At 40.3% G+C, this 20852-nt stretch overlaps 2 pseudogenes; both read left to right on the top strand.

The window, feature by feature from the left end:
* The first annotated feature begins 9335 nt into the window (after nucleotides 1–9335).
* LOC129027050 (immunoglobulin heavy variable 2-26-like) lies at nucleotides 9336–9859 on the top strand (annotated as a pseudogene).
* An 8720-nt stretch (nucleotides 9860–18579) lies between these two features.
* Nucleotides 18580–19023, top strand: LOC129027710 (immunoglobulin heavy variable 1-8-like; annotated as a pseudogene).
* Nucleotides 19024–20852: the final 1829 nt, after the last annotated feature.

Genomic DNA, 20852 nt, shown 5'->3' with positions numbered 1-20852 from the left:
AGAGTAAAACTATTTTTAGTGATATGCAATGGTTGAGACATGACACAATTAATTTGTCTAAGCTCATAATTTTGTGATGAAAAATATAAACCTAAATATATACAATTTAAAATGATATTTAGCAGTACATTATCCCTAGGATCAAATGCAGACTGTATAAATTATCTAATAACTTATTTGGTGAGGATGCCATAAGATACACGCAACAAAGAATGAATTAGTTTTCCTTATTTGCATATAAGATGTTGACATTCACTAAAGATCTTTAATTTTAAAAAAATCAATTTTCTATATGACCCAAGTTTTTTCATCCTGACAAGCAAATAATCCACAGGATTATTTTCTTTCCTTGATTGAGAAAGATTTTCCCCAAACTTCAGCTCAGTTCAGCATATACTGCCCCTAAATGGGCATTCACACTCAGATGAGTCCACACACCTGTCAACATGTGGAGTCTTCTGTCAGACAAACACACCTTTACTCTTGTGGATTCTTCCCTCAGACAAAAACACATGTCTCCACATGGACACTTTCCTCAGACTACCACGTATGTCCTTACATTTATGTTTTCCTCAGAAAACAGACTTTTCCTCATGTGGACTCTTGTCTCAGACAAGCAAACATGTCTTCATGTGAACTCTTCACTCAGATAAGTACACATATGTCCACATTTACTGTTTCCTTACACAGGCAGATATATTCAATGTTGAATTGTTTTGTGGCAAAATGATCTCAAGATAATGGTAATTATAAACCCCCTCCCTAATAAAGTGTAGATCTGTATTTTTTTATCTTTGTAACCTAACTTTGCCTTATTGTCAAAAACAGTAGTTTGCAGCTCTAAATGTACCAATTAAAGACAGGTGTCCATTTTCTCTGGAAATGTACTTTTATTTTCTTACTGGACGTATTTGTTGATAATGTGTGCTACTATGAAGATACCTGAACAGTGTCCACATTAGAGAATAAAAAAGAGTAATGGGCAGAATAACCCTATGCATGCAGATCCAGAAATCCTTTGACCCTGCCCTCCCGAAATGTAGACACAGAGGATGGATGAGCAATGCTGAGCAGTGCACCCATGACCACAAACATGAAGACATGGAAATGTGTCCCCACCCCTCCTCATGAAAGGCAGCTCATGCCCTCTTCCTTCAGGCCCTGGTATGGAGCCACCCCATGTCTGTGCCCTTCCTCAGTGTCCACACCATGGGGTCTGCACTGATCTGGATTCCCTTCTCATCCCCCTCAATATTAGTGTCCCTTGTGAATCAGGTCTAGCTGTGGCTGCTCCACTTGGAGCTGTTCTCAGTCTGTTTCCTCTGTGTTCACGGAAGTCCTGTGTGATGTTTACTGATGGAGTTAGAAAGAGAAAAATTTAACAACCCAGCAGTTCACTGAGACTGTCCTGCAAAGCTTCTGGTTTCGGATTTACTGGGTACAGCATGAGCTTGGTCCAGCATGCTTCACAACAGGAATTGGTGTGGGTAGCAACAGTGAGAGATCATATGGGAGTTCTCAGGGTTACTCTCCATGAGTACAGATAAATTAACATTCCCAAGCAACACCATTTCAAGTGCAGTCTACCTTACAATGACCAACCTGAAAGCCAAGGGCAAGGCCGTGTATTACAGTGAGGGACACAGGAGAGGGAAGATCTGTGTGAGCCCAGACACAAAAATCTCTGCAGAGAGACAGGAGGGAACTGCGTGGTAGATGCTGCTCAGAACCACCATGGGGTGGTCAGGAAACAAAGGGGTGCTTAGGACCTCTAGGGAGTGCTCAGGACGCCAGGGGGTGCTCAGAACCACTAGGGGACGCTCAGGACCACCAGTGGGTGCTCAGACCCACAAGGGGGGTGCTCAGGACACTAGGTGGCGCTCAAGGCAACACTACTGCCCTCATGTCACCACGGGGTTCTCAGAATCACCAGAGGACGCTCAGAACCACCAGGGGGCGCTCAGGACACCAGGGGGCGCCCAAAACCACCAGGTGGTGCTCAGCACCACCAGGGGGCGCTTAGAAGCACTCGGGGACGCTCAGGACAAGAGGGGGTACTCAGAACCAACAGGGGGCGCTCAGGACCACGAGAGGGCGCTCAGGACCACCAGTGGGTGCACAGAACCACAAGGGGGCGCTCAGGACATAGGTGGCTCTAAAGACAACAATTCTGGGCTCAGATCACCAGGGGGTACTCAGAACCACCAGGGGGCGCTCAGAACCATCAGGGGGCTCTCAGGACATGCAGATTCTCTTAGAAGGCAGTTGCACATCAGGAGCTTCAGAGGCTGTGATTTCCTTTCAGACCCTGGAAATTCATGACCTCGTCAAGCAAAAGTCTTCCCCAGGATGTCTGACAGTTTTTTCCTTTTAATTCCATGATTCCTTTTACCTACAAAACACTAACTTAGAACAGGGATGTAATGCAACTTTTATTGCTGCATATTTTCTGAGTAATACTAGCAATGGTCTCTTGGGACAATTATTAAAATAGGTTATTTATATATTTTAATTATTAAAAATAATACTGTTATTAAAATAGTAAAATTTTTAAAATCACATTTGTAATCCCAGCACGTGGGGAGACTGAGGCAGACAGATTACTTGAGCTCAGGAGTTTTAGAACAGCCTGGCAACATGGTGAGATGCTTTCTATACATAAAAGAAAAAATAGCTGAGATTGGTGCAACCAGCTACTTGAAAGGCTGAGGAGGGAGGATTCCTTAAGCCTGGGAGTTTGAGGCTGCAGTGAGCTGTGATTGTGCCTCTGCACACCAGCTTTGGTGACAGAGTGAGACCCTGTCTTAGAAAAAAAATGCATATCCTCAATACAAACTATTTCCATGAATAGAGTTTTGTGTTTTTGTGCTGTAATAGTCAAACAATTGTATATGTTTTCTAACTTTAACTCAGCATATGCATGGTGTTTTGTTTCTTTTTTTCTTCATCTTCTGTTTGTGGAAAATAAACAGCACTTTAAAGGCTCTGTTTCTCCACTTTGTTTGGTTTCCAGTGTCCTGTTTTTCAGACTGTTTCTCCACCTTCCCTTCTTCTTTGAAAGCCTTTTATCTTCCTCAGTATCCACGCAGAAAAAGAAAGTCCCTTTACTTTCTGTCTTCCAAGTCTGGTGAATCAGTTCCTTTCTTTTCATAATCACTGAAGCCAACCAAGTTTAGAAGTATAACAGTTCTCCTTAGAATATGCTCATCTACCTGCACTCTCTGCCCTCCTCATCCTTTTCTAGGTCCCTGCAGACATCACCCTCATCCCATACCCTCCCTTTCTTAAGTACCACAGAGTGCGCTCTTCACCTCCTGCTGCCCTCTATGTGATCAAGCTTGGGGCTCACTAGTCCTTTGATTATGAAGTCCAAATCCCCATGTGCTTGCACACTCTCACGCCACCCTCTAGGAAGCTGCCATTGTGAGTGAGTCCTGAAAAGCATGGGCTGGGTTTAGTTTCATAATGCCAGATGGTCTCTATTATAAAGGCATATTGGCAAATAAAGATTAGAGTTTGTATTGAATACTCATGCCCAAAATTTCTTTTGCAAAACTTTTCAAATAAGGAGTTTTTATCCTGCCTAGTTTGAAAACTACAATCTAAAACCAACAAATAATGTAATACAACTTAAAAAGTGATGCTTGCCTTATTAGTTATTCAATTTATTAATAACAGGCCAATATTTAAAATATATACCATTGCACATTTAAGTGACATATTTGACAAGAATGGCATTTACATACAGTTTTACCAAAACATGTATTGAAGTGTATTTTTTTTAAATATTGGAATAGGCAGACATACACATATGCAAACACTATTTTGTACTACAATCTCAAACTGCAAACACAATTTAAATGCCATTAAATAATTAGAATAATATGAAACAAATGGGCATGGTGTTTTCGTGTTTAAATATACATTCATTTTGCCTGAGCATACTTATGTGTCTTTGCTGGGCTGTTGTGCGTATATGTGTATTTGTATGACCATGAAGCTTTCAGATACATCATTAAATTACATCAAGTGTTACCATGCACTTCCCTCTTTTAGGGGACAAAGTAAATCTTTCAGGGCAATCGCAGGGAAAATTTGTGGTTGGATCTTCCACACAGAGTCCCTACCATGACATTGCCAAGTGGAGCTATGGAAGGGGGCTACCAACCTCCAGACCCCAGAATGGTAGATCCACAGGCAGCTTGCAGCTCGAGTACGGAAAAGCCACAGGGACCCAACTCCAACCCATGAGAGCAGCCTTATGGGCTGCATTAGGGAAGTCACAAAGGTAGGGCTGCCCAAGGCCTTGGGCACCCACCCTCATACAGGTCACAAGACATGGAGTCAATGATTATTTTAGAGCCTTAAGATTGAAGGACTGTCTGACTAGGTTTTGGCCTTCCGTGAAAATCTTTACCCAATTTTTGGGCCAATTTCTCTTTTTAGCATAGGACTCCTCACCCAATTTCTGACCCATCATTGTACTTTGGACGTAAATAACTTATTTTTGATTTTCCAGTCTCATAGGTGAAAGGAACTTTTCCTTGAGTCTGAACTTTGGATTTTGAATTAATGCCAAAACAAGTTCAGATTTTCAAGGACTACTGGGGAGGGATTATTGTATAGTGCAATGTAAGAAAGACATAAGGGGTAGAATGATGTGGTCTGGATGTGTGTTTTCTCCAAATCCCCAACTGTGATCCCCAATGTTGGAGATGAAGTCTGCTGGGAGGTATGGCATTAGGGGCATATCCCTCATGAGTTACTTAGTGTCATCCCCTTGGTGATGAATGAGTTATCAATTCACATGAGAGCTGATTGAAAGAGCCTGGTACCACTCCCTTCTCTTATCTTTCCCCCTATTGTCATGTGACACTCTTGCTCCCCTTCAGCTTCTGCCTTAACTGTAAGCTTTCTGAGGCACTTAGCAGAAACAGATGTCAGCACCACACTTGCTGTACAGCCTGTACAACTGTGAGCCATATAAAACCTACGTCCTTTATAAATTACCCAGCCTCAGGTATTTCTTTACAATTCAATGATGGATGAACAAAGAAAGTATTTAATTGTGCAGCAAATTAGGGGTGTGGAATCATTAAAATGGAATTAATGCCTGTAGAGGTAAAGACATCAGGGTCTCTCTCTCTCTCTCTCCTCGAACCCTTCTCTCTCTTTACATACACACACGCACACATGCTCCACGTGAAGATGTCATGTGACCAAATAGCAATATGGTGGCTGCTATGAGCCAACAGTAGAAGCCTCAAAATAAAAAGTATCTTGCCAGCATGTTTATCTTTGAATTTCCAGAATCGAGGAACTGAGATAAAATTAAGGTTGCGTAAGTTACCAAGTATGATAATTTTTAATCTGTTTGAACTGACTACACAGAATTTCGGATGAAGAAGTGGGATTCTGATGTTACAATTATTTCAACACTGTGAAAGTACCTTGGAATTGGGTTATGTGTAAAAGGCTGGATAGTTTTGACATGCATAAAGAAATTTATATATTAAGGGTTATTCTGATAGACTAAAATGAGTAGAGTGCTATTGGAAACTGGATAAATGGTGATCTTTGTTATAAAGTGACAAAAAAACTTGTCTAGACTATGTTGTGATATTTAGTAAAAGAGAACTTTGAGCAGCGAATTTGAATATTTAGCTGAGAACTCTTCTAAGTAAAATGTTGAAAGTTTAGTTTGGTTTCTCCTGGGCATTTTTAATAAGAAAGAGATGAATTGAAAATGAAATTATAAGGGAGAAAGTATCCAAAACTTAAAGGCTTGGAAAATTCTCAATCTATCTGTGTTGCAAAAATCAGAAAGTGTGTTCTGAAGAGAACGGTGAGTGTGAGGCTGTAATATCACTTGATAAAGAATTTATGGTATTAAAAGAGAATAAATGCAGGTTTTAAAAAACAAGAATGAAGATGGGACAAAATGGATGAATACTGTCAGATTCTTCAGATTTAAGAGGATGGAGCTACTTGGTTGCAAATGTGCACTATTCTTCCAGAAGAAAGAAAAATAAACCTTGAATTTATTTAGAAGTAATCATGACCACTACCTTGGTTTCAGTAGACCAGACTGTCCATGCTTAAAACTTTGAGGAAAAGACTCCTACCACTGCCTGGAACTCAGGAACTCCCGGTGAGCCTTGTGTGTAGGGCTGCATGGGGTCTTTGACATGGGACCTTAACTCAGCAGTTAGCCATTGGTGCCTCTACCTAAAGCATTGGAATTAATTCTGCTGCTGCAATGAGCTGGGAAAGAAGAAGCTTGGCCCAGAGAAGATTCCACTTGATCCTTAAGGCCTATGGTAATTTGTTTTGTTATGCGTTGTAGTTGCTGGGGACACATCACCCCTCTTTTCTTTCCTATTTTTCTCTTCGGGGGAGAAAATGTCTATTTTATGCCTAACTCACCACTGTGTTTTGAAATCAAATAACTTGTCCAGTGCTATGGACTGAATGTGTATGCAACTCCAAAATTAATATTGTGGAACCCTAATCCCCAATGTGGTGTAATTGGGGTGTGGGCCATTTAAGGGGTGATTAGGTGAAAAGGGTGAAGCCATCATAAATGAGATTAGTGCTCTAATAAAAAATCACGGGAGAGCTTTTCTCTCTTGCTTCCCTGTCATGAGATGATACAATAAAATTATGGCCATCTGCAAATCAGGAAGGAAACATTTACATACATGTGATTGGCTGTCTTGGGCTTCCCAGCATTTGGCACTGCACGGAATAAATATGTCTTGTTAAAGTCATGCACTTTATGACACTTTGTTAAAGCAGCCCCAATAAAATAAGATATCTGGTTTTACTGGTTCAGAGTTAGAGAGAAATTTGTTTCAGAAATAATTGTACCTCAAATTTTACCCGTGTATGGTTTAGTTAATATTTAAATTATGTTTTAAACTTTAGAGTTTAGAGTTGATGATGAAATGAGTTAAGAGTTTGGGGACTGTTATGATCAAATGAATGAACTGCAGATGTGTAAATGCCATGCATTTGGGGGATGGTCTTTTCTATTCTGGGTCTTTCATGCCTACGTGTGAATTGTAGGATTGCTTTTCTTATTTCTGTGAAGAAGGCCATTATTATTTTAATAGATAATTTATCTAATCTGTAAATAACTTTGGGTAGTATGAAAATTTTAATTCTATTAATTCTTCCAATCCATAAATGTGGAGTATCTGGGGTATATGTCCTATTTATCTATGTCCATTTCATTTTCTATTACCAATAATTTATAGTTTTCTTCCAGAAATCTTTCTCTTATTTGGTAACATTTATTCCTAGGTATATTTTGCAGCTATTGTAAAAGGAAATGTTTCATAGATTTCATTCTCAGATGTTTTGCTGTCACCATATAGAAATGCCACCAATTATTGTATGTAGATGGTGAATCTTACAACTTTACTTAATTTGCTTATGAATTCTAATAGTTTTTGAGAAGGCTTTAGTTTTCTTTTTTTAATATAAGATCTTTTTGTCTTCACACAGGAAATCTGACTTCCACAATTCCAAATTTGAGGTCATTTCCTTTTACTGTTAACTAAACACTCTGGCTAGCATTTCATTACTATTCTGAATAAAAGTGATAAAAATGGGCATTTTTGTCTTCTTCCACTTCTTAGAGGAAAATTTCCCAGTTTTTCCATTCTTCATGTGATGAAAGCTGTGTTTTTCTCATATATGCACTTTATTTTTTGAGATATCCTTCTTTTATACCTAATTTTAGATCATTTCTATCAGGAATGGATGTTGAATTTTATTCTATGATTTTCTAAAATATCTTGACTACACAATAACACAGTAATATGCAGGTCAATACATCTCCACTGAATTTCACTTAATATCATCCCAACTTCTAATATTTATTTTTTAGTATTAGAACATGCCTATTTCCATATTATATTTGCTCACAGGTATCGGTACACATTTTAGCTAATTTGTCATTATTTTACTCTAAGAAATAACTCAAAAAATCATTTTTATTATGAATTGAAAGTAACATTGGCAAAATCTAGCCCAACCTTAATCTTTCCCGGACTTTGAAACATTATTGAAGACAATGAAAGGAGAAAGTCAGCTTTAGTTGAGCTTCTAAGAGGTAAGTGAGGTAAAAACCCAGGGCTTATTGGCTACGACTTTGAATGTTACTGTCTTCTTTTCCATGAGCCACATCCAGGCCATTTTCTAAATCTAAGAAAACTAATTTTATCTCACTGCCTCTTAGTCTTGTTTCCTGCAGCTGACAACCAAAACTCTCAGCAATAGAGCCCAGTGTAAATCACCAGGCTTTAATTATTGCAGAACTATGATTTTACAACAACATTGTGAGTTACATAATGATCCCACTTTATGGCTGCAGTGCAAATGCTTAACTTCCACTAAATCACAGAGCTCAGAATGGCTAGCATGGAGGTGTGTATGTATATGTGCATTGTTCTAGAAATTTCCAATTACTGTACATTATTGGTTGCAGTAATTAGGTCAATCTGAACTGACAAAAGTCTCCATGGCCTTATGAGCACAGAGACCACCTCCAGGGCAGGTGGACATCAAGGCTGGGAACAGTCTGCCAGCTGCTCCCCTGGGATTCCTCCAATTACCCTGTTTAAAGCCTCTGCTCACTCATGCGCTGGAAGAGGGATGCCAGAGATGCAGTCTACTCTTCCTAAAGGGCTGACAGGGCATAAAGACAAGATTGATTATCCATGGAACATTCCTATAGGAATGCACCTATGTGCAGGCACACTAACAAGCAGTGTGTCTTGCAGTGTGTAAATGGCTGAGATGCCATTTACACTTCTTTACACAATACATTTTTAAATGTTTTGTTGATGTATTCTCTATCATTTAAAAAAATCATCACTTTTCCCCTAAACAAAGAGGATTTTTATCAGAAACTTATGGGAAGCCCCTTGCTCTACCAGATTCCCACCCTCATTTCTGCTGAAGGAAAAAAGAAAACCATCTCTATTGATTTCTACTCTCCTCCTCTAGGACTAAAACCAGAAAGCTGCATGCTCCCTGGGTGAGCCTTAGAGAAGACCCTGTCTGTAGGAGCAGGAATCTCAGAGCCTTGGCTGAGAGGCATGGTCCTGAAATGAGATGGAGTCCCCCATGGAGAGCACACGTGGATGCCCACACCTTAGGGCTCACTGCTCCTCACCACAGATGCACTCCCCTACTGAGTCCTGAGACCTGAGTGCACCCCATAAAGTAGGACTCAGATGAGGGGATGCAAATCTCCACCAGCTCCACCTTCCTCTGGGTTCAAAAGCCGAGAATGGGGCTTCACTCAGTGACTCCTGTGCCCCACTATGGACATGCTTTGCTCCACACTTCGGCTGCTGACCACCCCTTCCTGTGAGTGTTGTGGTCAGGGAAACATCAGTTCTCTCCTTTGTGGGCTTCATCTTATGTCTTCTCCACAGGGGTCTTGTCCCAGGTCACCTTGAAGGAGTCTGGTCCTGCGCTGGTGAAACCCACAGAGACCCTCATGCTGACCTGCACTGTCTCTGGGCTCTCACTCAGCACTTCTGGAATGGGTATGAGCTGGATCCGTCAGCCCCAAGGGAAGGCCCTGGAGTAGCCTGCACACATTTTTTTGAATGACAAAAAATCCTACAGCATGTCTCTGAAGAACAGGCTCACCATCTCCAAGGACACCTCCAAAAGTCAGGTGCTCCTTACCATGACCAACATGGACCCTGTGGACACAGCCACGTATTACTGTGCATGGAGAGCACAGAGACACAGCCCAGGATGCCTCCTGTACAAGAACCCAGGCTGCGTCTCAGTGGTGCTCTCTCCCTACCTCTGCAGAACAGGAAAGTGTGACTGAGATGCCATTTCCTGCCAGGGCTTGTGTTTCCTATACCAACCAGACTCAGAGCCCTGTCTGTTTTCCTATTCTGTACTATTAAATGGCATGTTCCCTGTTAGTGATTCATGTAAGCAGAGACTGTATCCTGTTTGACAAAGATTGAGCATCTAAGATTCCCGTTACCTCGGCCACATGCATCACTGACATGTGGCCACCTATTTCTTGAGCTCATATCCTTCCAAGGGGCTGAATACAAATATCTATAACATATGACATTCTTAAACTGCAGGAAATAGTGTTGGAGAACAATGTGGAGATAAAAGAGCAGGATGATTAATTAAAATCCAGATACCATCTTTTTTTGCAGAGAAAAATTTACACTAATAAAGTAATTTTATGAAACAACAAGAAAGATGGAATGTGTCCTCATCATGGAGTGTCTCGCTTGCAGTGCACAAATAAATTTCTAAAAATTTTATAGGGAAGGTGTGATAGATGAAGCTGATTTCCACACAGGGAGGGATTTAATACCCAGGTAAGTATAAAATCCAACACTTGGAAAGGAAAATGCCTCAGCTTGACATCAGAAACCCATCTCAGTAAGTCTGAGGAGCAATGTGGAAAAGAAATGAAAAATTCAACAACACTTTTCTTATGAAATCCCTAGCTGATGTTTGAACAGGACTATAAATCATGCTGCTATAAAGACACATGCACACGTATGTTTATTGCGGCACTATTCACGATAGCAAAGACTTGGAATCAACCCAAATGTCCAACAACGATAGACAGGATTAAGAAAATGTGGCACATATACACCATGGAATACTATGCAGCCATAAAAAAATGATGAGTTCATGTCCTTTGTAGAGACATGGATGAAAGTGGAAACCATCATTCTCAGTAAACTATCTCAAGGACAAAAAACCAAACACCGCATGTTCTCACTCATAGATGGGAATTGAGCAATGAGAACACATGGACACAGGGAGGGGAACATCACACTCTGGGGACTGTTGTGGGGTGGGGGGATGTGGGAGGGACAGCATTAGGAGATATACCTAATGCTAAATGACGAGTTAATGGGTGCAGCACACCAACATGGCACATGGATACATATGTAACAAACCTGCACATTGTGCACATGTACCCTAAAACTTAAAGTATAATAATAATAAAAGAAAACAGAATTGTCCACAATTTTAGGAAAGCCATCACATGACAACAAACCACTACAATGATAGGAGCATCACTGAGTCAACAGAGTTCAAGCAGTGAGCAGATCAGTACTGAGGCCCCAGGAGAATCAAGGCTCCTGGGTACATTTTACAGAACCCAGAATTGAGCCACATAATCTATGGCCAAGTGATCTTTGACGAAGTTAACAAAAATTAATCAACCTATACACCATGGAAAGGACACCCCATTCAATAAAGGGTGCTGGGGAAATTGGATAGCTATATGCACATGAATGAAACTGGACCCCCACCCTCAACATGTAAATAATTAACACAAAATAGATTAAACGTTTAAATGTAAGACCTCAAACTGTAAATGTATTCAAATAAAACACCAGGACAACTCTTCTGGACATTGGCCTAGGTAAATAATTTACGACTAGGAACTCAAAAGCACAAGCCAAAAACGAAAAGACAAAAAGCAAACAATAGACAAATGGGACTTAATGAATCTAACAAGTTTCTTCACAGCAACAGAGTGAACAGACAAAGTGCAGAATGATAGAAAATATTTGCACACTGTGCATCTGACAGAGTACTAATATGCAGAATTAACAAGAAACTCGACAACAACAAAAGAAAACAAGAACCAAATAACCCCATTAAAATGAGCAAAGAACATGAGTAGACATTTTTGCAAATAACACATATAAATGGAAAATAGATATAGAAAAAATGCTCAGCATCACTAATCATCACGGAAATGCAAATTAAAACTGTAGTGAGATATCATACCATTCACAATGGCTATTATTAAAAAGTCAAAAATAACAGATGTTGGAGAGGATGAAATGTAAAGTGAATTCTTAGACACTGTTGATGAGAATGTGGACAAGTACGACCTCTATAGAAAACAGTATGGATTCAGTATGATATTGACTGTGCGTTTGTCATAAACAGCTCTTATTATTTTGAGATACATTCCATCAATACCTAGTTTAATGAGAGTTTTTAGTATGAAGGGGTGTTGAATTTTATTGAAGACCTTTTCTGCATCTATTGAGATAATCATGTGTTTTTTTTTTCCATTGGTTCTCTTTATGTGATGGATTATGTTTATTGATTTGCATATGTTGAACCAGCCTTGCATCCCAGGTGTGAAGCCAGCTTGATCATGGTGGATTTGAAAACCGGCACAAGACAAGGATGCCCTGTTTCACCACTCCCATTCAACATAGTATTGGAAGTTCTGGCCAGGAAAATCAGGCAAGAGAAATAAATAAAGGGTATTCAAATAGAAAAAGAGGAAGTCAAACTGTCTCTGTTTGCAGATGACATGATTGTATATTAAGAAAACCCTATCATCTCAGCCCCAAATCTCCTTAAGCTGATAAGCAACTTCAGCAAAGTCTAAGGATACAAAATCAATGTGGAAAAATCACAAACATTCCTATACACCAATAATAGAAAAACAGAGAGCCAAATCATGAGTGAACTCTCATTTACAATTGCTACAAAGAGAATAAAATACCTAGGAATACAACTTACAAAGGATGTGAAGGACCTCTTCAAGATAACTACAAACCACTGCCCAAGGAAATAAGAGAGGGCACAAACAAATGGAAAAACATTCCATGTTCATAGACAGGAAGAATCAATATCGTGAAAATGGCCATATTGCCTGAAGTAATTTATAGATTCAATGCTATCCCCATCAAGCTACCACTGACTTTCCTCACAGAATTAGAAAAAAACTACCTTAAATTTCATATGGAACCAAAAAATAGCCCATATAGCCTAGACAATCCTAAGGAAAAAGAACAAAGCTGGAGGCATCATGCTACCTGACTTCAAACTATACTACAAGGCTACAGTAACCAAAACAGCATGGTACTGGTACCAAAACAGATATATAGACCAATGGAACAGAACAGAGGTCCCAAAAATAGTGCCACACATCTACACCCATCTGATCTTTGAAAAACCTGACAGAAGCAATGGGGAAAATGATCCCCTATTTCATAAATGGTGTTGGGAAAACTAGCTGGCCATATTCAGAAAACTGAAACTAGATCCCTTCCTTACACCTTATACAAAAATTAACACATAATGGGTTAAAGACTTAAATGTGAGACCTGAAACCATAAAAACCCTAGAAGGAAACCTAGGCAATACCATTCAGTACATAGACATGTGCAAAGACTTCATGACTAAAACACCAAAAGCAATGGCAACAAAAGTCAAAATTGACAAATGAGATCTAAGTAAACTAAAGAGCTCCTGCACAGTAAAAGAAACTATCATCAGAGTGAATGAGCAGCCTACAGAATGGGAGCAATTGTTTGCAATCTATCCATCTGACAAAGGGCCAATATCTAGAATCTACAAGGAACTTAAACAAACTTACAATAAAAAAACAAACAACCCCATCAAAAATTGGGGGAAGGTTATGAACAGACACTTCTCAAAAGAAGACATTTATTCAGCCAACAAACATATAAAATAAAGTTCATCATCATTGGTCATTCGAGAAATGCAAATCAAAACCACAAAGAGATGCCATCTCATGCCAGTTAGAATGGCGATGATTAAAAAGTCAGGAAACAAAAGCTGCTGGAGAGGATGTGGAGAAATAGGAACGTTTTTACACTGTGGTTAGTAGTGTAAATTACTTCAACCATTGTGGAAGACAGTGTGGTGATTATTCAAGGATCTAGATAGAACTAGAAATACCATTTGTCCCAGCAATCTCATTATTTGGTATATACCCAAAGGATTATAAATCATGCTGCTATAAAGACACATGCACACATATTTTTATTGCAGCACTGTTGACAATAGCAAAGACTTGGAACCAACCCAAATGCCCATCAATGATAGACTGGATAAAGAAAATGTGGCACATATACACCATGGAATACTATGCAGCCATAAAAAGGATGAGTTCATGTGTTTGCATGGACATGGATGAAGCTGGAAACCATCATTCTCAGCAAACTATCACAAGAACATAAAACCCAACACCACATGTTCTCACTCACAAGTGGGAGTTGAACAATGAGAACACAAGGACACAGGGAGGGGAACAAACATCACACACCAGAGACTGTTGGGGAGTGGGCGACTGGAGGGGATAGCATTAGGAGAAATACCTATTGTAGATGATGGGTTGGTGGGTGCAGCAAACCACTATGGCCTATGTATACCTATGTGACAAACCTGCACATTCTGCACATGTATCCCAGAACTTAAAGTATAGTTAAAAAAAAAAAAAAGAGAGAGAGAGAGGAAACAGTATGGAGACTTTCCAAAAAATGAGAAACAGTACTGGCCTTTATTCTACCAATCCCACTACTGGGTAACTACCCAAAGACAAAGAAATCATTATTTCAAAAAGATACCCACACTTCTATGTTTACCACAAATCTATTCTCCATAGCACATATGACAACCTGAGTGTCCACCAACAGATGATTTTATAAAAGAATATAGCATATATGCACAATTTAATACTAGTCAGCCACAATAAGGAATGAAATTGTGTCTTTTGTAGCAAGATGCCTAGAACTGGGGGACATTATAAATAGTGAACTAACTCACAAACAGAAAGCCACATATCACACATTATTACTTATAAGTGGGAGGAAAACAGTGTGTACACAAGGATATGGAGAGAGGGATTATGGACATCGGAGACTTAGCAGAATGGGAGGGTAGGAGTTGGGAGCATGATGAAAAATCACCTAATGGGTACAATGTACGTTACTTGGGTGTTGGGTACACTAAAGCCAATACCACAGTGTAATATTTCCATGTAACAAAGTTGCACCCATAGCCCTTAAATTTATACAAATAAAGATAAAAGCAATTACAATTGAAAATATAAAATTATTAATAGTTGACCAAAGATCTTGAAAATTAAAGTTTAAATCATGATCAATAAATGAAATTAATATCAGTTGAACTTCATTTAACTTAAAATCCTTTTGTACTCAAGTGATTTTAAGAAAATGAATGTCAAGTTTTAGATGAGAAGATTTGCAAATCATATCACCACCTATGTAATTATAGTAAGAACCCTCAAAACTCAACAGTGAATAAAAGAAGAGGCAACCCATGGATAAAATAGGCAAAGGTTTGTGCAGGCATTTCATTAAAGAAGATGTACAGATTTTACATAGGATATATATAAACAGGATCTCAACAGGATTTTTCATCAGAGAAATTCAAATCAAGACCACAATAAGATACCCAAACACCCTTTTTAGAATGGCTGAAATTAAGAAGAAAGATGGATCATACCAATGCTGGTGAGCACACCAGGTTTCTAGAGTCTAAAACATTGCTAATGGGAATGCAAAAAGAAACAGCTACACAGGAAAATAATTTTTAGTTTCTTGTAAAATTATATATGCCCTTAACACATTACCTAAAAATCCCCCTCCTGAATACTTGCTTCAGAGAAATACAATTTTATATTCAAACAAAACCTCTATGCAAATACTCAACATAGTGTGTGTGTGTGTGTGTGCGCGCGCGCACGTTAGAAACTAAAAATAACATGAATGTATGAAAATTCAAATGGGCAAAGAAGGTAGGCACCATCTATACATTGAATACCATCAGCACAAAAACTAACAAATGACCGATACACAAACTATTACAAGTGAACTCCAGACATTACGCTAATTGAGAGAAGCCAGTGTCAAAGACCAAAGGGACACAGTTGTAAGAAACACTGCCATTCTCAGATATCAGTTGTATGGGCTGAACTTTCTCTGTCTCTTTCCTAACCAGGCCCAGATGTCGAATTCCACCACTTGCAGATTGAAAATTCTATTCTTTTTAACAATGCACTAAGGTTTGAATTGCATCACAGACTAATACAGACAAAATTGGGCTCATTTGAAGAGTGTCTGATATTTGTTCTGACTCCAGAAGAACTCCTCCAGGTCTCTCTCTCCTTGGTTTTCTCTAGCCAGCCAGCTAGCAGGCCTGCAGTTTAGCCATCTTCTCCCATGCATCCACCCGTTTCTTTCCAAGGGCCTTTCTTTCACCACAGCCTCTAATATTTTGGAGAGCACACTCAAGCTTTGAACTTTTCCACATTCTATTGTAAATGAATGTAGGTAGTTTAGGACCAGATTCAAGATTCTATTTGTGGCTAAATTCCAGCAGCCCTCTTTCCTGGGACAGAGCTCCTAAGTAAGGTTCTGCAGGTGGAGACAGATGAGCTTTTTCCTCCCTCAGCATAGCCGCTGAGTGCTCAGTGGAGGGTTGAGGAGAAGCTTCCCACTTTATCAGCATGCAGTTCTTGCTGGGATGGACTCTTTGCCACAGGAGCAGGGCTGGGAACCAGGGACCCAATGTCCTCCGTGGTGCTGCACCCAGGGAAGAGCCTCCAGCCATGGGTGGGGCTGTGTGGAGGAAATGAGTCTCTTATCAGTAGCTCTTGTCCAGAACTGAGCCTCAGCAGCTCGTTCTGTCAGCAGGGTCAGAGGGCCAATGTCCTGGTTCCTAGGGAGCAGCATCCTAAAATGGGAGCTGGCACATTTGAGAATAACAAAACCTACAAATTCAGAAGCTCTTTGGTTTTTCTTTCCAGAAAATATAATTTCATTTTTTGTGTGTGTATGAGAACACCCTAGCAAACCGTATACACACCCACATTGATGTGTACAGGTCTATGACACTTTTATCTCTGTAAGTAAAAATTATTGGTCACTGTGATCTTTTCTGCAACTTTGCCATTTCCCTGAAGGCGAGCACAGGTCCTTCTGCATGGGTTCAAACAAAAGGCCCAGAGACCACCTGGTAAGTGAGGAGCTCACCTGGTTCTGGATGTTTGGTCTGTCTCTTCCCCTCTGTTGCCCCACAGAAGGTCAGCCCACTCTTTCCAGGTACTAAGAAGAGAGCCCAGGTTTGTCCTGATTATATGACTCACCCAGCTTCTGATGACTATTCTGTTACCAACATCCATGGAAGCATATTTATTATGTAATTCACTAAACTAATATCAAATTCCGAAGTTGCAATGCCCCACACCAGAAGGTATGTTCATGCAATTCAATGGAGGAGAGGGCCTTTCAGAGACAGAAGGGTCAAGCTAGATTGGTCAATATATGAATGAGGACAATGGACTTGAGTCTTGTTGTCCTCAAGTACCCGTGTCACAGGTGTGATCTGTCAGGGCAGGACCAGAGTTCTTTGTGTACTCAGATGGGAGGGCTCACGGAGGTTCTCCCTGGTTCCCAGGAAAGTAAGTGAAGTAATCTTGGTGATGAGACTATTCTCCAGTTATGACCTATTATAGAGTTTACATATGAAATTGTCACTGAAGTCCCCCATCTACATCTTTTAACATGAAAGTGTACAGAAGTCAGGCCACATCCTCAGGATCACACGTTGAGGAGAATGCAGATAGGCCCCACTGCTTTCTCCAAAGATCTTCAATAGATCCCAGGATTCAAAACTGCTCAGAATGGCAGCTCTCAGGTGCTTCAGTTAAAATCACCCACTTCCTGGGACTGGAAGTTTCCCTCTAACCAGGATGGATAAAAATAAATCACACTCTTGATCTTGTCCACACGTTCAAAAATTCCTAAAGGCAGAGCTGATTGATGTCCTCACAGATAGACTACTGCCTTTCAGAGGTGACCCTGGTATTCATGTTCTAGCAATTCTGAGAATTCAAGGACACCTCCATCTCTCCAGTGCTTTGCACCTCACATAAAAACAGCTTTCTCATTGGAGTGTCTTGTGTTTCCTGATATAAATATGTCACAATATTACTTTAAATAGAATGAGAAATAAAACCCAAACTTACTCAAAACACCAATTCCTTGGAAATTATTTTGAGAGCTGGGAGTTCATGAAGAACTCCTAATTGTTATTCCAACACCTCACTGCCATTGTCAGTCTATGAGAAAATCAGCACCAATCACACATCACAGGCCAAATCAGTAAACCAAGAGTCTTCTATTGAAGATCTTGGGATCTCAGGCAGATGCTGAAGACACTGTCTCAGTAGCACCCAGCAGATCTCAGAGCTTGTCCATGGGGCCTGCTGGACACTCACATGGGACATCCAGCAGTCACTTCATCAGAGCCACCAGTGGGCTGTGCTAGTGCCTGATGAAACCAGGATGAGGCAAAGGCATCTGCTCAGTGTCATCGACAGTAATGGTCCCAGAAATGATCCCGATTGTCTCCATGCTAATCAAATGTGGGTTCACTGTGAGGAGCATGTCCTGTGGGTGCTTGTTCTTCAGTGAAAGGACCTCTGTCCACAAAGTGTTTGGAAGTGGAGCAGGGCATGCATTTCCTCAAGTGAGATTAGGACTCGGACCATTAGCATCTCACTCTTGGATGGCTGATGTGTCATTTATCCTCCCTTTCTTGTCCGGGATCAGGTCTTGAGTTATGAAATTCTATGTCTCATGAATATGCAAATAATTTGAGGTCCACTGAGGTGAATATGGATATGACGGTACCCTGAGAGCATCACCTGACAACTACATCCCTCCTCTAGAGAAGCTGCTGAGAACACAGCTCCTCACCATGGACTGGACCTGGAGGATGCTTTTTTGGGGGCAGCAACTACAGATAAAGACCACCTAGTCCCAGGAATGAGGAGGGGACTCTTGTCAGTCAAAAAGAATTTCATCCACTCCTGTGTCCTCTCCACAGGTGCCCACTCCCAGGTCCAGCTGGTGCAGTCTGGGGCTGAGGTGAAGAAACCTTCAGCCTCGGTGAAGGTTTCCTGCAAGGCTTCTGGATACACCTTCATCAGCTGCAATATTCACTGGGTGACAGGCCCCTGGACAAGGGCTTGAGTGGATGGGCGGGATCTACCCTGGCAATGGTAACACAGGCTATGCACAGCGGTTCAAGGGCAGAGTCACCATGACCAGGGAAATGTCCATGAGCACAGCCTACGTGTTGCTGAGCAGCCTAAGATCTGAGGACATGGCCGTGTATTACTGTGAAAGAGGCATAGTGTGAAAACCCACATCTTGAAACCCTGAGGGAGAAGGCAGCTATGCTGTGGCTGAGGAGATTGCAGGAATTATTTGATTAAAGACTTTTTTAGAAAGTGAGGTTATGTCAGCCGGGCATGGTAGTTCATACCTGTAATCCCAGCACTTTGGGAGGCCGAGGTCGGCGGATCACGAAGTCAGGAATTTGAGACCAGTCTGGCCAACATGGTTAAACTCAATCTCTACTAAAAGTACAAAAAATTAGCCGGGTGTGGTGGTGTACACCTGTAACCCCACCTACTCTGGAGGCTGAGGTAGGAGGATCTCATGAACCGGGGAGGCTGAGGTTACAGTGAGCCGAAATCGACCCACTGTACCCCAGCTTGGGAGACAGTGCGAGACTCTGTCTCAAAAAAAACAGCAACAACAAAAAAAAAAGAAAGCAAGGTTAAGTCATTGAAAAAAAAGGAAAATATAAATGTGTATGCACTCTAATTATTTGGGAAATTTTCCACAACTTGTATTCTGTAAACAAAATTCAGGGAGTGGAAAACAAATCAAATTAATAAAACTGATATAAGAATTTCTCTGAAGGTATTAGTGTGAGCACTAACACACATTTTTGAATGGGTGTTGTAAATATTTTGGAACACAGCTGTTAGATCACATTTTAATTCTACATTTATGTAAATTATATAAAATATCAAAATTTTTTAATGTCTCCATTTTGTGCAGTTATAATTTTGGTTTCATGCCAGCAATGCATGATAGATTCCGTTCTTCCACATCCTCGTTGCCATTTGGCACTATACGTATTGTGTATTTTAACCATTCTAATATATTGGTAGTGATAGCGCATTGTCGTTTAAATGCACGTCTCTAAAATTTTATATTTGATTATTTTATATAATTGTGATGAAGTGTCTGTTATGGTATTTGGCTCATTTTTTATAGCATTGTTTATTTTTGATCAGTTGTAAGTTTCTTTACATACCCATTATATAAGTCACTTAAAAAAGTACTTAGCTGGTCATGAACCCCGGATGAAATGCAGACTGTATAGAAATCTCTAGCAATGTTACTCAGTGTGGGCAGAGATGGCATGAGATACGGGGAATAAAGAATAAAGTAACTTTGAAAGATGTGTCCATTTACTAGAGAGCTTTCTTTCAGCAGTTTCCCGTGTGAGCCAGTTTCCTTCCTGACAAGGAAATCACCCAGAGGATTCTCATCATCTCTTAATTGAGAAAAGTTTTCCTCAAACTCCAGTTCAGTCTAGCTCAACTGTCTCTAAATGGGCAATTACTTTCAGACATGTACACACATCTGTCCCAACGTGGACTCCTCCCTCAGACAAGCACACACATTGCAATGTGGACTCTTCCCTCAGAAAACCACACATGCCCCACAATGACTCTTTCTTCACATAAGCATATATGCCTGATGCTGAACTGCTGTGTGGCAAAATTAGTTCAGAATACAAGCGCTTATGGACTCTAGCCATAACAATGTGTAGATCTGCATTTTATTTTAAATTCTAAATGAACATTTTGCCTTCTTGTTAAGAACAGTGGTTTACAGCTCTACATGTAGAGACTACAGGCAGATATATGTTTCCTCTGGGAAAAGTTTATTTTCATGTATTTACTGGGTTATTTTGTTGATAAACATTTATCTATAAAGACACTTAAAGAGTGCCCTCATTAGAGAAAAACAAAGTGTAGTTTGCAGATTAACTCTGAGCATCCAATCTCAGGAACCCTTTGATCTGCCCTCCCTGAAATCCACAGGCAGAGGGGGGATGATCGCTGCTGTGTAGCAAACACATGTCCACAGGGAGGGAGACATGGAAAT

Source organism: Pongo pygmaeus, chromosome 22, assembly GCF_028885625.2.
Source record: "Pongo pygmaeus isolate AG05252 chromosome 22, NHGRI_mPonPyg2-v2.0_pri, whole genome shotgun sequence".
NCBI classification, from domain to species: domain Eukaryota; kingdom Metazoa; phylum Chordata; class Mammalia; order Primates; family Hominidae; genus Pongo; species Pongo pygmaeus.
The sequence above is the reverse complement of the archived record's forward strand: the minus strand, read 5'-3'. Positions and strand labels throughout refer to the sequence as shown.